General features: G+C 49.9%; 1 long non-coding RNA gene across 1 annotated transcript in view; it reads left to right on the top strand.

Moving 5' to 3' along the window:
• The first annotated feature begins 85 nt into the window (after positions 1 to 85).
• LOC106821641 overlaps positions 86 to 14,842 on the top strand; it is a 66,730-nt gene continuing 51,973 nt past the window's right edge. The window contains exon 1 of the long non-coding RNA XR_001395759.1: positions 86 to 169. This is a non-coding gene — a long non-coding RNA (uncharacterized LOC106821641). The remainder of the gene's footprint in view (positions 170 to 14,842) is intronic.

The following is a 14,842-nucleotide window of genomic DNA, read 5'->3' as shown; positions in this document are numbered from 1 at the left end:
TGTGTGCGTGCGTGCGCGCGTTCGTGCGTACGCGTGTGGACACATGCCAGACGCGGATGTAAATAACGGAAGGTTTTCTGCTTGCTTTCTAGGAGGACCTGACGATGAAGGATGCTGAGCTGATTCTGGATGAGTTTAAGGCAGGCAAGAAACCCAAGCCAGGTCCACGGTAAGTCACACATAGTACCCAATATAGTACACAGTACACATACATGGTACATAGTACACAGTACACATTACATGGTACATAGTACACAGTACAGAGTACATGGTACATAGTACACAGTACACACTACATGGTACATAGTACACAGTACACAATAACATAGTGCATGTACCAGTACAAGTTAACACGCTACAATTTACATCGGTACTAAAGTACACAGTAATAGTAACCAGTTCACAGTACTACTACACCATACAATACCACGTAGGATAGTACATAGTACACAGTACACATTATATGGTACATAGTACACAGTACAGAGAACAGAGTACACAGTACAGAGTACACATTACATAGTACATAGTACATAGTACGCAGTACACAATACATGTACACGTAGTACCCGTCAACCGAGATGCGGATTCATGTAAATAATGGCGGGTAATGGGTTTAGGGTTATGATTAAGATTTTTGATTAGGGAAATTAATTAATTATTTGATTTTAATGAATAACGGTTTGGGTTGGGTCGTCCACCTTTTCGGTTTACTCACTACGACGTTGTACAGTCGTAAGAGCCTCGTCGGGGCTGGGAAGAGTAACATGTTCGTACGTTCCCGCAGTTGGTTACAAATGCTTGATTATGTGGGAGTAAAGCTTGATTATTGGTAGTTTGGGGAGATCATCGAATTGTATGCGTTTGAATGGCAGAAGTATACAAAAATTACAAATGCATAATCGTGTATTAAATTTGTAAGAGTTTGCTAGTCTTGATGGCACGTTTGTCTGTGCATGCTGCTTTTCTTTATAATTAATGATATCAATATTAGATAATTAGCCATCTAAAAATAATCTACACCGAACGGGATGAGTGAATAATCAGATAGCATTTTCCTAATGCGCAATTCCTGTGGTTGGTGGTTTGTGACTTGGATACGTCTCGTATTGCTATCTCTTGCCGTGGCGTGTGGCCTGAGATAAATGTAAGATGTAAACAGAATAAAATATCGTAGTCATGAAGTATTGACAGAATTTCGAGAAAATTTTGAACGCAGACGATTTTCCTACGTTTGTAGGTTTAGTTAGCATTTCCAGCACTCAATACTATAACCTATTAGCTCTACTTGCTAGCTCTAGCAGACCCTCGTTCTCATACACAAGCCTTTCTGAAATTGAAGTGAAGTTGACTCAATAGCAGGGGCGTCGGATGAGGGCAGGCAGACATCTACTGCGCTCGACTGCGCTTTCTCTTCTCTCTCAATCTCTCTCTCTCTCTCTCCTCTCTCCCTCTCTCTCTCTTCTCCCTCTCTCTTTCCTCTCTCTCTCTCTCTCTCTCTCTCTCTCTCTCTCTCCCCCTCTCTCTCTCCCCCTCCCTCCCTCCTCCCCTTCTCTCTCTCTCTCTCTCTCTCTCTCTCTCTCTCTCTCTTTCTCTCTCTCTTTCTCTCTCTCTCTCTCTCCCTCTCTCTCTTCTCTATCTGTCCTCTCTCTTTGTCTCTGTCTCTCTCTCTCTCCTCTCTCTCTCTTCTCTCTCTCTCTCTCTTCTCTCGCCCTATCCTTTACTAGTCTATTATCTATATTCTCCCAATCAATATAAAACTGCGCGCCGGTTTTTAATACGGATGCTAGCTCATGGGCAAGATTCCCTGTATCCATACCAACCCGCTCTCCCCCTACGCCTCCCTTCCCTCCTCTTCTACTCCTCTGCCTTATCCCTACTCCTTCCCTCATCCTCCCCGTCCTCCACCTACCGCTTCCGCCTCAAGTTCTCCTCCTACCCCTGACCCCCTTCCAACCTCCCCACGCCCTCCTCCCCTACTCCTTCCCCCTACTCCTCCCCTCTCCTCCCCTTACTTCTCCCCATCCTCTCCCTACTCTCCCTCATCCTCCCCTCATTCCCCCCTACTCTCCACCTTTCATCCTCCCTACTCCTCCCCTACTCTCCTACTCTCCCCTACTCCTCCTCCCATCCTTCCTACTCCTCCCCTCCCCCCTACTTCCTCCCCCCCGCCCCATCTCCTCCCATTCTCTCCCATCCTCCCCTACTCTCCTCATCTCCCACCATTCCTGCCCCTCATCCTCTTCTTCTCCGCTCTTCATCTCCCTCTCATCCTCCCCCTCCCCCTCTCTCCTCTCAATCCCTCCCCTTTCCTCTGCTACTCCTCCCCCTCATCCTCCCCTACCCTCCCCCTCCGTGCGTTAGAGCCAAAGCGTTCGGGACTTTATGGTTCCGCCGCCGCCGCACGCCGCGCGCCGCGGTCTCTGCTATATAACCCTTCAGCACGTGAGGACTTAGTCGGCTGCGGCCGCCCGAAAAAGGACGAAAAAGGGAATTAATTGAAGGTTCGCTTGTTGTTCTGATCGTTCGCTGCTTTACGGTTGCTGCGCGTCGTGTGTGTGCTGGCTTGGCGACAGCGGCAGAGCTTACATTGCGCGGAAGCTGCCTCACTCAGTGGGGGTTTGTCAGCAGACCTCAGTCGCAGCGATTCAGATAATGTTTCTCTCTCCGGTGCGCTTTCACTCTTTCTCTTCATCTCTCGTTCTCTCTCTCTCTCTCTCTTCTCATCTCTCTCTCTCTCTCTCTCTCTCTCTCTCTCTCTCTTTTCTCTCTCTCCTCTTTCTCGCTCCTCGCTCTCTCTCTGCTCTCCTCTTCTCTCTCTCTCTCCTCACACCTCCCCTCCCCTCTCCCTCTCTCGCACTCTCACTCTTCCCCTCTCCGCTCTCGCTCTCATCTTCCCTCTCTTTCTCTCTCCACTCTTTTCTCGCGCTCTCGTTCTCTATCTTCACGCTCGCTCGCGCTCTCTCTTTCTCTCTCTCTCTCTCCATCTCTCTATTTCTCGCTCGCTCGCTCCTCTCTCTCTCTCTCTCTCTCTCTCTCTTCTCTCTCTCTCTTTCTCTTTCGTCGCTCGCGCTTCTCTCTCTCTCATTCTCTCTCTCTCTCTCTCTCTTCTCTCTCATCTGCTCTGTCTCTCTATAATCCCCGTCTATCTCTCTCTCTCTCTCGCTATCTCTTTGTCTCTCCCTCTCTAGCTGTTGCTCGCTCTCGCTCTTCCTCTCTCGCTCGCTCTCTCTTTCTCTCTCTCTCTCTCTCTCTCTCTCTCTTCTCTCTCTCCTCTCTCTCTCTTTCTCTCTCTCCTTCTCTTTCTCCTCTCTCTCTCTCTCTCTCTCTCGTCTCTCTCTCTCTCTGTTTGTCTCTCTCTCTCTCTCTCTCGCTATCTCTCTGTCTCCCCCTCTCCTAGCTGTTGGCTCGCTCTCGCTCTTCCTCTCTCGCCTCCGCTCTCTTCATCCTATCTCTCTCACACCGTGTTCTCTCACGTGTATCATTCCTTTCTCCCGTAATAAAAAAAAATCATTTAGACGTGATGCGATGTAGCGCGTGTTCACAAACTAGAGGTCTACGAGACCGTCACGCTGACCGTCTGTTCGCTGTCGGCTGCGGCTAGCAGCTGATTATGCAATAGCTTACTCATATATATCAGCGGTTTAGCTGACCATTAATAACCGTGCAGGAGCGCGCCGGGAATGAAGCGGATTGATTCGCCATCGACTTGGGGCCAAACGAGTTTGACCTCGCTATTGTGGTCATGCCGCTGCGACACAAGCCAAATTATGCACTCTTGGATCGTGAAATCATTAGGACAGCCACGTCAACCCTCTCGACCCGTGATACACTGCGCCCGCTCACACTTCACGCTCCGCGTGCAGCCGCACGCGGCAAGCACGCACCACAGCTACGCACGCAATCACCCTCGCGCAGACACACATACATCGCCTATAGAGAGCCTCAGCGTTGCAGTTGCAGTAAGTAGTCACGTGGTCAGGATGTCGTTAAGAGCGCGATACAGATGCAGGAGGGCAAGCGTAGTAATGCCAAAAACAGAATCCTGATCCGCCCTAAAAAAACGGTCACCGATAACGCTACTCTCGGAAGCCCTCATTTTCCCCGACCGAGCTTTCCTGAGTGAAATTCATGCATAAAAATTCAAAACTGGGAATACTCAAAAACGCCATACTTAGAGCACTGCCCTGGCGAAATTCAGTCATGCTATGTTCTTAACCTCTCGCTTCCGAGAGAAATTAAGCCGAAGTCATAAGTGATGTGGAGACATGAGGCCGGCTGAAATGGATGCAAGGAAAAAGGAACTTCTGTTCAACATCCATTGCGACTACACCGAGAGGCGAAAAATCAACCGGCGCACCTCACGCCACGACGCCACCACGTGGGCACGTCATGCCGGCTTGCCTAGCCATATAGCGTACATGCGCGGCGACGCGCTCTAACGCGCTATATAGTCTGTGACTCGCCATTACAAGGCGCCCGCCAACTATTAGCGCGAAGCAATTCTGCGCTTTGATGCAATATGGCGCCATCGAGTGTTACTTCGTCTGTTATATGGATAACGATTCGCTGTTAGGCGTCAATACTCGGTGACGCTAACGGTTGCCACAGCATTGCTCAGGCACCGGCACGGCCGAGAAGGATAATGTCACAGTCGCGGCTTGATCAGACAGAGTAGACTAAAATGCGCCGTCGCCACACCTACAAAAATCGCCGTGCGCATAAAAAATTCTCTCATCGTTTTTGTAAAATTCGGCTCCAATCGCCGCCGTCCTTTCCGATAAACACCTAGCACACCTTACGATAAAAATTGATTATTTTAAAATCTCCCTCAATTTCGATCGTCTACGCTTTGTTCTATGCGTAGGCGCCATTCTTGAATGTCATGTGACACCGGGCACGTCAGCTATTGGCCTGATCAAGTAATTTATCCCGTAGAGAGGTTCACGCGCCCACACCACAAACATCTGTCGGACTTACACAAAAATCGCTTCAACAATAAGTCCGGTTCAAAACGTCAAACTGTCTTTAGATTTGCGAACGCCATCACCGGCATAAAATCATCGCTAAGTAAAATCGTCTACAAATTTGAACGCGCACACCCTACCCGATATCGGCTGATCCTCTTTACTTGGGCGGCCGATCAAATCGCGTGAAAAATCGTGCTGCCTGTGTGCGAACGGCCCTTAACGTGCCTTTCTGTGCCCCGTGTCGTGCCTGCTCCAGGTACGTGCGACCATGTTAATATAACGAGCAACTCCCACCTTACTCTATACATCTAACCGCTACGTGTAGCACCTCTATCAACTACACTACAAGTCTCCACTACATATATCACTATTTTATAGTATCGTTTTAGTTTCATATTATTATTACTAAATAAACAACTCCCGGAAAGCTGCGGCGTTGTGCTTCTGTTACCATGAAACTAGTCTTCCTAGTATTCTAGTTTCGAGAAACTACATGTGTAAAACGTGCTACAGTAACACTCATAACCACTATACATGTACATAATACTTCTAACCACTATACATAACACTCCTAACCACTATACATAATACCCCTAACCATTATACATAACACTGCTAACTACTTTACGTAACAACCAACAACGAACATAGCGTACATATATAACCACTAGAGATAACGGCCCTATAACCACGACATACACAACACCCAATCACTATATATAATAGGCCACGTCGAGAAATCTATTCTTTGTCATGCGAAATGTTCAGAAAAAGGAGTGCGATAGGGGCGCCTCTCGCGCGCCAGAGCCTGGTCTGCCGGACAGTTTGCGGCGTTCCGAACGTCCTCTAGTCGTTCGTGGACAGAACTGTCGGGCAGATTAGGTATATGTTGATGTTTGCTTTGCTCTCACCGCGCGTATACGGCACGTACTGCTTATTAAAGCGCAACGCACACACCGAGCAAAACACTCGCGAACGTGGAGCAAAACATGTTTTCGCTCGATGTTGTGGCTGTCTGTGCGCTGGATTCCCGAAAACAAAAAACATTGCATCAGCTGAGCGCTGTTTCGCTGAACAAGCAATGTTTGAATTCGCGGAGGGGTTTTCGCCGCTGAGCGTTACGTTTTGCTCGGGTGTGTGCGTTCAATTGTTCTGCTACACAGCGAAGGCGACGTTGATTTTGGCGAGCACATTCTTGGCGGGGGCCCCCGAGAACTGCACATGCGCCGCCCTGCCTCATGTCTTAATGCCCATTTACGACATCGGCTTCATGGGGGAAGATTCGCGGCAAATTCGAGCAGGGATTTCATCATATAAATTTCTGGGCTGGTAAAGTATGTGGTAACCAAGTGTTGCCGTTATATTTCAGACAGCAAGTAGCCAGTTCAGCATACACACGATGACGAATATTATTGGCCGTTATTGTGACGGTGTATTTCGGCTGTAGTGTTGGAAAAGATTCGATGCGTTCTGGAATTTCTGTGCGGACGCGTTCTTACCTTCTCTATGATCACTGTGTATATTGTGCACATGCACAAGGGCAGTGCGCGCTATGTGTTGCAGTCGGTGTAATTGGGACAGGTGCTTGAAGTGAGTTATTGATGGTCAAATCCAAACATTTTAAAATATTACGGTGGTACAGGCACTGGTAACTGGTAGGTCTCAGTTTACTGACAAGTGGTTATCTTGATTAACCATCATTTTAATTATTGACGGTCCAAGTGCCTGTGCCTTAAACCAATATCAACCATTGACACACAAAATTTGGATGTTCATTGGATGGCTATTTTAGGTGTGTCATAGTAGACAGCCGGCGCTGTACGCAGGCTTTCTGTATGTTTTGACCTTACAGCCTGCATTGTGCTGTGTCGTGTGGCGCTGTGCTTGGTGCTTGCTCGACCGAGCAGACGGCGAACGCTGGAAAACAAAATTCGGTTTTGCTCGGGTGTGTAGCGTCTTTGTGTTAACAAAGATAAACTCGATTCCGGAAGAGGAGAAGAACTACGCCGTGCGTGCCGTTGCGTGCGTGGCCCCGGCCAGATGCGCAAAAAAGACAACCAAAAAAAAAATAAAACCGATGCAAAGTGCGGATGCAAGTGAACAAAAAAGCGCGGTGCGTTGCGTGTGTGGCGTGCGGTGCCACACGTGACGTGACGCTGTGACGTCGCTGCAGCGGATTGCATGAGTTATTAGTAGACGCGGTTGCGGCGTTAGTGTAGACCGCGCGGCATACCGCGGTGGGCGTTAGTGTAGGACGCGGGCATTAACCGCGGTGCGGCGTTAAGCGCCGTCTCACACACGCGCGCGCGGCCACGGAACGCCCACGGAAACGGCGTCGTTCACCCCTACGGCAAAATATCAAATCTATTAGTATCTCTATGGGCGCAGTCTCCACTGACACGCGGACCACGGCGCACAGCCGGGTTTTCACGGCGACGGCGCAATAGTCATGAGTTTTAGATTTTGCCGAGCTGACGTGACACGGGACGAAAAGACCACTCTGACACCATCACACCGCCGCCACTGTCTCCTTCCTCCACGTCGCTCCTCCTCTCCAGCTACCGATCAGCAATGGACAACAAGCAGCCTGCTCCAATTTCTGCAATGCACTGGGAAACCAGGGACACAATCGCGCCTCAGCCAGATCGCGCGACCAAATCACAATTGTATTTTTTTTTCTCAGCACAAACACGTGCTGGATTTTGCCTGTGTCGTGTCGTGCCGCGGTGTGTGGAGACGGCGCCTTTACTCGCGTCTAGTGCAGGACGCGGATACCGCGGGATGCGCGCTAGTAGTAGGACGCGGCATACCGACGGTGACTGGCGTTCAGCTTGTAGACGCGGCATACCGCGGTGGGCGGCGTATTAGTGCAGGGGACGCGGCATACCGCGGTGCGGCGTTAGATGTAGGAGCTGGCATAGCAGCGGTACGTGCGGCGTTGGTAGACGCCGGCATACGCGGTGCGGCGCATAGTGTAGGACGCGGGCATAGGCGCGCAGTGCGGCGTTAGTGTAGGACGCGGCAAAGCGGTGCGCGTTATGTAGGACGCGCATACCGCGGTGCGGGCGTTAGTGTAGGGACGCGGCATACCGCACGGTTGCGGCGTTAGTAGTAGGACGCGGCATACCGACGGTGACGGCGTTAGTGTAGCGGGAACGCGACGCATACAGCGGAATGGGCGTTAGTGATAGGACGCGGCTACAGCGGTGCGGCGTTTACGTGTATGGACGACGGCATACAAGCGGTGCCGGCGTATAGTGTAGGACGCGCGTACAGCGGTGCGGCGATAGTGGTACACAGGACGGGCATAGCCGTGCGGCGTTAGTTGTAGACGCCGGATACAGCGGTGCGAACCGTTTAACGTGTAGCGACGCGGCTTACCGCGCGGTGCGGCGGTTAGTTTATGGACGCGCTACCGTGCGCGCTGCGGAGTTAGGTGTAGGACGCGTGCATACCGCGGTGCGGGTTGTGGTAGACGCGGGCTACATGCGGTGCGGCGTTAGTGTAGGACGCGCATACAGCGGTGCGGCGATAGTGTTAGGACGCAGGCATAGCGCGGTGCGGCGTTAGTGTAGGACGCGGAACATCACAGCGGAATGCGGCGTTTGTGGTAGCGCGCGGCATACCACTCGGTGCGGCGTTAGTGTAGGAACGCGGCACTACGCCGGTGCGGCGTTAAGTGCTAGGACGCGGCATACCGCGGTGCGGCGTTAGTGTAGGACGCGGCATACAGCGGTGCGGCGTTAGTGTAGGACGCGGCATACCGCGGTGCGGCGTTAGTGTAGGACGCGGCATACCGCGGTGCGGCGTTAGTGCTGCCCCCGTGTGTCGCCGCGTTATTTCCGCGTCGCGAGACGCGAATATTTTGCCTGATTCGTCTGACAGCCTTAATTACGTCAAATAGAATGAGATCGACTGAATAGATTTAACTCGACATGGCGGCGGCCCCGCGGGGCGTTACACAGCTCGACACGGTAATGTCGTTAGGGTTCTGGTTAGAGGTACGTTAGGGCACGATTGCTAGGGTCGTCGGTAGAGGAAGGTTATGGTTATATAGTGGCTTGTTTAGGACCAGGTGCATGGAGGTTTGGATTCAAGGTAGTCTTAGAGGTAGGGTGTGGTCAGGATTAGAGGTAGGTTATGAATAGGCGTATGATTAGCGGTAGGTTAGTGATGGACAAAATAGAAAATGGTTTGTGTTTGGGTTATAGTTATGATTAAGGTTATGGTAGGATAATGAGACGAGTTAGGGTTGGATGTGAGAGATAGAGAGAGAGAGCGCGCGCGCGCATGCTACAGCGGCACACACACACACACACACACACACACACACACACACACACACACACACACACACACACAAACAGAAAGAGAGAGAGAGAGAGAGTAGAGAGTGCGACATAAGGGAAAAATATGCGAATGTTTTTTTTAGAGTGATCACCCTTGAGGGCGGTATTACGTGCGTGCGTGCGTGAGTGCGTGCGTGCGTGGGTGATCGATTTAATGTTAGTGTGAGAGCGCGTCACGTGTGTGCGGGCATGCGATGTATGTGACCGGGTGCGTGCGCTCGCGTAATGGCAGTTTCAAGTTGCACGGCCAGTCTAGAGAAGTGAGCGCTGGTACTGAAGTGTTAATGAAATCTTAGCGGAACTCGGTTTCTCGAAAGTTAACCAATTTGGATTGATAATAGCCCGTGTAAATTGCATTTCAGTCGATTACGCTTCGAGTTTCATACATTGGCGACCGAAGCGCTATCGCCATGATTTTAGTCGAGGCGATTTAATCGAGCTGCCGCTAAGCATCGCACGTCGCCAGTGATTAAGTCGGTCCGTCGGCCGAGTCCGCTTTTGTTTGCTCGTCCGTATTTACTGATGTAGTTTCCTGGATGCTGGAAGTTTGTCGCCTCTGGCGGGCGTCGCTGCGCATGCGTGATGATGCGGATGTCGGAGGGTGTGGCCGCGTAAAGCGCTTGGCAAAACATTCCGTGAGCGGTCTGTGTGTGTCTGTCTAGTCCTTCGTCCAGCCCTGATCTATTCACTCATTTATCTACCGAGGATCTGTTCATCCGTCCATATATACATCCAGCCATCCATCCATCTATCCATCCATCCATCCATCTATCCATCCATCCATCCATCCTTTCATTCCTTTATCCATCCATTTATCAATCCACCTATCCATCCACCTATCCGTCCGTTCATCCATCCATTCATCCATCCATCCATCCATTCATTTATCTATCTCGTGTGTATGTGGGGGCTTGCTTGTGTGCTTGCAGATAGGGTGTTGACAAACATTTTGTAATGTGTCCAAGACCGAGATGGTGTGAAACAGAGGGCCAGCATACGTCATATTGGAAAAACAAATTGTCTTTGTGTAATACTAATGTATCACAGAGATCATATGAGAGGTGACATCGTGTGATGTGTCACAAGAATTATGTAGTGGCGACGGATTGGGTGAAGTGTTGGTGACATCGTGTGATGTGTCACAAGAATTATGTACTGGTAATATGTAGTAAATCGTACACCCACCGCGGGTACCTTACCGCAACGAGCGCCGTTTCATAAAACACAGCACACAAGTGTTACTTTACACGACACTACTTAGAAATTAAGAAAATTAAAATTAAATGATTAATATAAAATGTTAGCAAAGTTTCCGAGCTGTCGACGATTCAGCAATCGGTTTTTAATCACACTCTTGCTGCTAATGTGTTTTCCGGACTGTGATCGGACCGTCGCAGTGACGCATTGATGCGGTTTATCACTGTCCGTTAATCATACACGTATCTTAGCGCGAACGTTATCTTTGAATTTGTCGAACGCGTCTTTGTATATCTAACTAGCGCTTATAGGGTCTATGTCCCCCAGGGTACTACCGGAAGGTACCCTGGGTACGGTTCGATATATCGGAACGTACCCTGGTAACTATCTGATATGGTTAGGGTTAGGGTTAAGGTCAGGGTTAGGGTTAGGGTTATAGGGAGTAGGCGTAGGCGACTCCCTAGACTCGTTAGTGGAGTAGGCGAGGTACGGTCCGGCATATTAGATAGTACCAGGGTACCCTCCGATAGTACCCTGTGGGACATAGACCATACGGGCCTATAACTAGCGCTGCTGCTCGCAAACCAGGCGCAATCAGTCGTCTAGTCATCGACTGTGCTCGTTGGTGTGCAAAAATGAAACTGTGGTTCATTGTAGCCGAGCGGGCAGATTCTATTGCGAATACATTCGCCCAGTAACCGGTCCGCTTTGGTTTCCGTGCGATCCGTCGCCACGGGGACTGGCGATTTCGTGCGATACTGAATCTCATTTGCGTATTAACGAAGTCGACTGCGCTGATATTGTGTGCTTAAGCGCTCGATGGCATATGTAGCGTTCAATCTCAAATGCTAATGAGTGTGAAAGTATTATAATCCGAAATGGGTTGCATTTTTCAATAGGTTTAATCAAATTCAGATTCGCTGTTTTATAAAAAAAAATCTCAAATGTATATCGCATGTCGCGAGTGCGTTGTACAATAAGTCATTCTTTTACTTACTTCACACTGAAAATATTTGAGTGACGTCAGTCCGCAGCGTTGAAAACTCTCAAAGATGACACTAGGCGGCGCTGGTTGCCACATCGTATTTGATAGGTGACAAAGTTTATTTATGCGGGCGCAGCGTGATGCATAATAACCCATCAAAAATCTACCAGCCCTGGTACCACTTAAATGCTAACGATTTCAGGTTTGTTGGTACGGCGATCACAACCCGTCTGGTCCCGGGAGTGTTGATTCTTGACCACTGAGCTGTATATAATCGCTGTGTATAATGTCTATAGAGGGTTCCGCGACTTGCACTAAAAATAGCAATATTACCTACAATCCCTACAATACTAAACAGTGCGTTGCTCAATGTACTTGTACGATGCCTGAGCTGGTTTCTGTAATCGTCATGGCCGGCGGCGTTGCATTGTGGGTAATATGAAAAATCGCGGAGCCCTCTATCATGTAATTATACAGCTTAGTATTGTTGACCGGCCTACCGTGCATGAAAAGCTACTCGCGCCCCCTCTAGTGACCGGCCTGGCTACATTTAATTAAATACTTTTAACGGAAAGCGAGACTGGGAATGACAGTTTCCGCGCACTGTATGTCTATTCTAAGCAATTAGCAACTTGCCGTGAGTTAATTTGCGAGCCAGTCAGACCGAGGTTGCTGATGCTGACGATGATGCTGATGCTGACGACGCTGGTGTTGCTGCTGTTGTTGCTGCTACTGTTGCTGCTGATGTTGCTGCTACTGTTGCCGCTACTGTTGCTGCTAGACCGCGGGGTGAACCCCCAAATTTTTTGCGCCCACCGAGTGGCAACTACATAATATGCTCACATATTGTAATTAAATATATTTTAAAAGGTCTGTGAAACTTCTCTCGCTCGCTCTCTCTTTCTCTATTCTCTCACACGTGTCTCTCACGTGTACATTCTTTCTCCCCGTATAAAAAAAAATCATTAGACGTGATGCGATGTAAGCGCGTTTTCACAACCTATGAGTCTACGAGACCGTCACGCTGACCGTCTGTCGCTGCCGCTGGCTAGCAGCTGATATGCCAATGCTTACTATATATATCAGCGGTTAGTGACCATTAATAACCGTGCAGGAAGCGCGCGGGAATGAAGCGAGATTGATTGCAGCATCGATTGCGGGCCAAACGAGTTGACCTCGCTATTGTGGTATGCGCGCGACACAAGCCAATATGCACTCTGGTCGTGAAATCATTAGAACAGCACGTCACCCTCTACCCGTGATACACGCGCGCTCACACTTCACGCTCGCGTGCACGCACGCGCACGCACGCACGCACACGCACACGCACGCACGCACACCCTCGCGCAGACACACATACATTCGCCTATAGAGAAGCCTCAGTTGCAGTGCAGTAAGTAGTCACGTGGTCAGGATGTCGTTAAGAAGCGCGAGACAGATGCAGGAAGGCAAGCGTAAGTAATGCCAAACAGTAATCCTGATCCGCTAAAAACGGTCACCGATAACGTACTCTCGAAGCGCATTTTCCCCGACCGAGCTTTCCTGATCAAATTCATGATAAATCAAACTGGAAAATAACTCAAAAACGCCATACTTAAGAGCACTGCCCGCGAATGCAGTCATACTATCATCTTAAACCTCTCGCTTCGAGAGAAATAAACCGAGTGATAAGTGATGTGGAGACATGAGCGTGAAAGGATGAGGAAAATGGAAACTCTGTCAACATCCAGGCGCACGTGCAGTCTATGCGGCTTGCCTAGCATATAGCGTCATGCGCGGGCGCGCTCTAACGCGTATAGTTCTGTACTCGCCATTAAAGCGCTCGCCAACATATTACGGAAGCAATTCGGACTTTGATGCAATATTGCGCATCGATGTTACTCGCCTGTTATATGGAATGAAGATTCGCTTTAGCGTCAATATCGCTGACGCTACGGTTGCCACAGCATGCTGGGCACGGCAGGCCGAGAAGGGATATTGTCAAGTCGCGTGATCAGACAGGTATAGACTAAAGGCCGTCGCACACCTACCCAAAAATCGGTCCGATTAAAAAATCTCTTCATCGTTTGTAAAATCGGCTCATCGCGACGCCTTCCGATAAACACCTCTCTCTCGCTCTCCCCCTTTCTCTCTCGCGGTATGCAGTCGCGCCGGGCTAACAGAGTTGTCGATGCCCGTATAAGTACCTAATTAGAGTAGATGTTCCTCAGCGCACATATTTCCTCCGCTACATATATATATATATCGCGCCGGCAAGATTTAAGCCCCGCGTGCGAACCTACCCCTCTACTTGCACCTCCGCGTGCTGTGTGCTGTCATGCGGGAAGATTCGCTCGGCGAGTCCATCATTGTTAGGGCGAGACAAGTAACGGATGCTAAACGAGTGATAGTTTTCAACGGAGCGAGCGGTTAATCGCATCGTTATATATAGCTGCGATATGTGTATATACATATGTAATCAAGAGCTAATATTACATGTATTATAGGTAAATGTGTGCGTGCGTGCGTGCGTGCGTGCGTTCTCGCTGTGTGTGCGCGCGCGTTGTGCGTGCGTGCGCGTTGTGCGTGCGTCCGTGCATGCGTGCGTGTAGTGAGTAGGCATGGTAGTCCATCGTGAGAGCACTTATGGGCGAGGTGTCGTCTGTTATAGTTGTTGCAAGCACTCCCACATATACCGCTGTTATCTATACATATACGACAAGACCTGGTGCCCTCATCGTCACTTATGCACGACGCAGCAAGGCAGTATACGCACTATACACGAGGCTGCACCCTCATGTTGGTCTTCAGGCTGTGGCGGTTCACCTCGCTCCAGAGGTACGACGACTTAATGCAGGCATTGCCAGCATCTGCTCTTGTTCCTTTGGCGATGACTGGCAAGGTTTGGCGAAAGTCGCCTGAGAGCAGGACAGTCACACCTCCCATGACGTTTGTGTTGTGCCGAAGGTCTTGTAGGGTGTTGTCGAGTGCTTCAAAAGCGCCTTTGTGGCTCATTGGTTGCCTCATCCCAGATGATGAGCTTGCACTCTTGGAACAGCTTGGCCTTTGTGGAGCCACGGCTGATGTTGCAGGTTGGATTTTCCTGCTTTGCCAGGTTGAATGGCAGCTTGAAGGTCGAGTGAGCTGTGCGCCCTCCGTCCAGCAGGCTAGCAGCAATGCCGCTTGAAGCAACTGCTAGGGCAATGTTCCTCGTCTGCCTGACCTTGGCCAGAAGAAGGTTGGTAACGAAGGTCTTGCCTGTTCTGCCGGTGTCTTCCCGTTTCGCCATTTTCCCACTTCGCCATTTCCCATTTCGCCATTTCCCATTTCGCCAGTTTCCCATTTCGCCATTTTCCCACTTC

Source organism: Priapulus caudatus, unplaced genomic scaffold (assembly GCF_000485595.1).
Source record: "Priapulus caudatus unplaced genomic scaffold, Priapulus_caudatus-5.0.1 Scaffold80, whole genome shotgun sequence".
NCBI classification, from domain to species: Eukaryota; Metazoa; Priapulida; class Priapulimorpha; order Priapulimorphida; family Priapulidae; genus Priapulus; species Priapulus caudatus.
Note: the sequence above shows the minus strand (reverse complement) of the source record. Positions and strands in the feature narration are given on the sequence as shown.